General features: G+C 52.4%; 1 long non-coding RNA gene across 2 annotated transcripts; it reads right to left on the reverse strand.

Annotated features, from left to right (window-relative positions):
• Positions 1 to 297: 297 nt before the first annotated feature.
• On the reverse strand, positions 298 to 4,538 carry LOC114698826. 2 transcript variants are annotated; one of them, XR_005090672.1, is made up of 3 exons: positions 4,067 to 4,538; positions 1,521 to 1,637; positions 298 to 619 (listed from the first exon to the last, which is right to left on the reverse strand). It is a non-coding gene; the product is annotated as an uncharacterized LOC114698826 (long non-coding RNA). The 2 variants fall into 2 exon arrangements; XR_005090671.1 differs by lacking the exon at positions 4,067 to 4,538 and having other exon boundaries at positions 1,521 to 1,749.
• Between the last annotated feature and the right edge of the window lie 20 nt (positions 4,539 to 4,558).

Raw genomic sequence — 4,558 nt, forward strand, 5'->3', positions numbered from 1 at the left:
GAGCACTGACAGCTTGAGGGCTTTATCCTGGGTGAGGTCTTCTGTGGACCACTTGGAGACTCTGCAAACCCTTTCCCACCCCAGATCCTCATGTGCGCCCTGGGGTGGTTCCCAGGAATCTGCATAGCTACACAAACTCCCCTAATGGTTCTGAAACAGAGGGTTCCTGAACCATCCTGAGTCGGTGCTCACTAAGCCACAGAGTCACTAGGCTACAAAAATATCCAAATAGAAGGATCCTTTGTTAGAGGTCAGCTGCTCCATCACCTCCACTAAGAAAACTGAGGACCAGAGAGGTTGAGACTGGCTTGTTTCATTCTTGAAAGATCTGGGTGCTCGCTAAGGTTTGTCTGTCTGGATCATGGCTTTTCCCACACGCACAGGAATGGAGGAGGCAGGAACAAAGGGGCCCGGGCTCAGAGGGTCCACCCTGCCCAGAGTCCACCAATCTCCAGCTGGTCCGGTCACAAGCAAGCCACGTCATCAGAGCACATGCGTCTGTGTTTACACTCGTCTTGGAAAATCAGAGCCACCTCTGATAAGATGCCATTTCAGCCTTAGCTTGCTGGATCCAGAGAAGTGAATGGACGGGGTGAGCCCCTGGACTGAAAGTCCATCTCTGGAAGAAGGAGATGCCAGTGATAAGACAGGGCAGAGGTGCTGGATCTCCTGACTACCAGGCAGAGGCTCTGCTTCCTTGTAGGGGGATTTTAGAGGTGGTCACCCAGCGGGGCCCAGCACCCCACTGTAGCCAGACTCTGTGAACCACCTGGGCACCACCCCTACACCTACCCTAGGGGCTGAAGGCAAGGGGAACATGCAGGTTTCCGGTGTGCTGTCAATTTCCTGGCACAGTTACTGATGTATCCATCATCCAAGTGGCTGCAAGTTCTACTGTGGACCCACATGGGAGGGAGATGGAGAAGGTGGAGGAGAAAGGACCTGGGTTCTAATCCTGGTTGTAATCCCCACAGAGGATTTAGCTGATGATGTCTGGCTCTAGCCTGAGTACCCTGAATAATCAGACCCCACACATGCAGGGGACTGCACTAACAACTTCCTCTTTTCTAGGGGCCCAGGGGTGACCAGGAAGCAGAAGGTTGGGTACAGACCCTGGTCCACTAGTCAGTTTTCCTGATACCAGGGGAACAGGAGGTAAAGACACAGCTTCATCTTCTCCCATGCTCTGTGAAACTGACCCAGGTGACTGCCACAGTCCTTTGTTCCACACCTTGAGTCCCGCAGTGGTGGAGGGCAGGATGGAAGTTGATAAACAGGTACCAAAGAGACTAAGAGACTGACCCCCTGACTGGGTACCGCGGCTCAGCTGCTCTGAGAAAAGATGGCCGCAGCAACCTCGCGCTCAGAGCTTGCTTGTCCCTATTGCCTCTATAGACCCAGGACCGGATGGGGAAGCGTAGGGGGACCCTCCCTGAAGGATGGCTGTGGGACAGGTTCTTAGAGCCTCAGAGCCCCAGGCCTAGCCAGGCAGCCCCAACCACATGCTAGCCCCGACTCACCTCATTCACGTCTATCTGGTTCTTCTCCATGTAGGCCCTGTCGTTGACCTGCCCTCCCTCCACGAATTCCATCAGGAGCACCCTCTTGGTGGACAGCTCCCAGTAGATCTGGGGGACCTGGAGATAAAGGAAAAGGTGGGTGTCATCAGAGGAGGGGGTTGTGGTCAGGGCCGGCCGCCAGTCAAGTGCCGGGAGCCAGACACTGCCACATACTGCTTTTAGGATGGAGCCACCGCCAGAGAGGAAAGTCTTGGGTGAGGACTAGGCATACCGCTTCAGTCAGGCGGCCGTTACAGCAGGACTCCCTCATGAGTCCCTCACGGAGGTGGGGGCAGCTTCACGATCCCCCCCCCAATGCCACTCCCCTATTACCTTCCCTTCCATTACCACTCACCTCCCACCCCCAACCCCACCCCACCCTACTACAAGCCAGACCCTATAATAGATACGGTGAGAAGCTGCTATTGTTAAGACTTCAATTGGAAATGTCCACCACAGCTCATCATGCTTTGAAGGAAGGTCCCCAGGGCCTTCAAAGCATGATGAGCCTGTGTTGGACATTTCCAATTGAAGAAATTGGGGGGAGGGGCACTCTTTTGGGAGGTCTGGGAACTTTTAGGAGGAGATAGGTCCTGGCTAGTGGAAGAAGGCCTCAGTAGAGGCTGGCCTTTGGTACAGGAGCTCAGGCCCTGGATCCGGAAGTCCTGTTTTCTGGTCCCCTGTGATGGAAAGAGCCTCCACTACACCCTTCTCAGCCACAAGCTCCACAATGACTTGACCACCATGAAGTGAAACCCTCTGAAGACGGAAGCCGGAACTAATCTTTCCTCCCTTAGGTTGTTTCCATGCGGTACCATGGTCAGTGTTGCGCACGTAGCTAACACTAGTGTTCAAAGCTGTTTCCTTCTGCCTCTCCCTCCATCAGACCCTCGCAGGGCCCTAACTCTGCTACGGTGTTAGCACCTGGGAGATGGATACGTTGAGGCAATGGACCAAGGGTAAATCGGCCAGTTTCCTACCAGCCTCCTATGGCAGAAAACGCTGGATCTTCACCCACTGTCTATTACCCATCTTCCTCTTCCCCACACGGGGAAACTTAAACCCTTTCCTGCCTGCCCATAGTACGTGACGCTGCTCGTGCCAATCAAATGTAAGTGGCAGTTTATTAGCGGATCCAGGGAAGGGTTATTTTCTCTTCATAAAAGGACGTTTGTGGCCGGGCAGTGGTGGCGCACGCCTTTAATCCCAGCACTCGGGAGGCAGAGCCAGGAGGATCTCTGTGAGTTCGAGGCCAGCCTGGGCTACCAAGTGAGTCCCAGGAAAGGCGCAAAGCTACACAGAGAAACCCTGTCTCGAAAAACCAAAAAAAAAAAAAAAAAAAAAAAAAAAAAAGGACGTTTGTGGTATTCTTCTCTTTCTCCCACCCTGAAAGTAAAGGTGATTCTGGAAACAGTAACTGCCACCTTGCAAACGTAAGGGGTTTAAAAACTAAAAACTTCAGAGAATCACAGGTACCCGCCCTGATGTTTTCAAACTACTAAGCATCCTCAGCAGGTACTGAGGTACTTTTTTCTGCTTTATAAAGACAATAAACATTTTGTGACTTATTTTTAATTATGGGGATGGGGACGGGGGTGGGGGGTATATGTGTCCATGAGTGCAAGCGCCCAAGGAGACCAGAGGCATCGCATCCCCTGGAGCTGGTGTTACACGCAGTTGTAAGCCGCTTAATGTGGGTGCTGGGAACCAAACCCGGGTCCTCTGGAAGAACAGTACATGCTCTTAACTGCCAAGCCATTCCTCCAGCCCGAAGGACAACATTAAAAACAAACAACAACTAAGCCAGGCGGTGGTGGTGCACGCCTTTAATCCCAGCACTTGGGAGGCAGAGCCAGGCGGATCGGGAGTTTGAGGCCAGCCTGGTCTACTGAGTGAGTTCCAGGACAGGCTCCAAAGCTACACAGAGAAACCCTGTCTCAAAAAAAAAAAAAAAAATGTTGGATTGGGCTTTCAGTTATTTGCAAACAAATTATAAACTAATTGACACATTCCTACCCTCTGTGACTCTAAAAACACCTAAAAGCAAAAGAAAACGGGTTGCCTCAGGAACAGCAAGGGGTCAGAGGGCACCGCGGGCTGCAGGATACCACATAAGCAGGTGACGCAGTCAGGGCCACCAAAGTCGTGATGCTTTCAGCATGCTATTTCTCCAAAATGTTGGTAAATTATTTCTTCTCAAGGAGAAAAAACCAAGGGTGACTACTTTAAGTGTTCTGGGGACTGAGTCCTCCTCCCTCACCCATCCCCAAGACCCATGTAGACAGTCCTTGAGTCCAGCTACATTCTTCCCCTAGTTCTTCTGAGACAGGTGTAGCCATCGATCATTCGCTTAGCTCCTGGTACCTCCCCCACCTACCCCCACCCCTGTTTCCTTCACTGGTGATGGGCCCTGCAAGGGGCGGAGCTACCCACAAGCAAAGCCCTTGTGATGAGCCTAAGCTAGGTTTTCGCCATTTGGAAATCTAGACAGATCAAGAAACCCGCACCTCTTCCGTTGTTTTGAATGTAGGATCTAGACACACTTGTCAACTCCAGACTAGTGCATGGCGGTTGTCACAGTTGTTCCTGGTCTCCTGAGGAAAGGTCCGTTACTTGGGGGTTAAGTTCTTCCATTGGTTTGGAGACCTGAGCTCGGCCGTGGTCCCTGGGGCTCTGTAAACATTAGGCTGGAGCTCCAGCAGGACCTCCTGGGCCGTTTGGAGGACAGCCAGGAGAGCACCAAGGTTGGTGTGAGAGCCCAAGGCAGCAGGCAGGCCGTCTGGCTGCCTGGGCAGGCAGGGGCAGAGATGAGCTAGGGCCTCCCTCCCGGACCTTCATTCCCTATGATGTGACTGACCATTCCGGTCTGATAATCACATGTCCTTTTCCTCAGCTATTCAGGGTTGGAAAATAGAGGAGATTATCACAGGGAAATGGCCACAAAACCACAGAACAGCAAACTGCATGACTTAGCCCTCAAGTCCCCAAAGGGCTACATC

This window comes from Peromyscus leucopus, unplaced genomic scaffold (genome assembly GCF_004664715.2).
Source record: "Peromyscus leucopus breed LL Stock unplaced genomic scaffold, UCI_PerLeu_2.1 scaffold_48, whole genome shotgun sequence".
NCBI lineage: Eukaryota > Metazoa > Chordata > Mammalia > Rodentia > Cricetidae > Peromyscus > Peromyscus leucopus.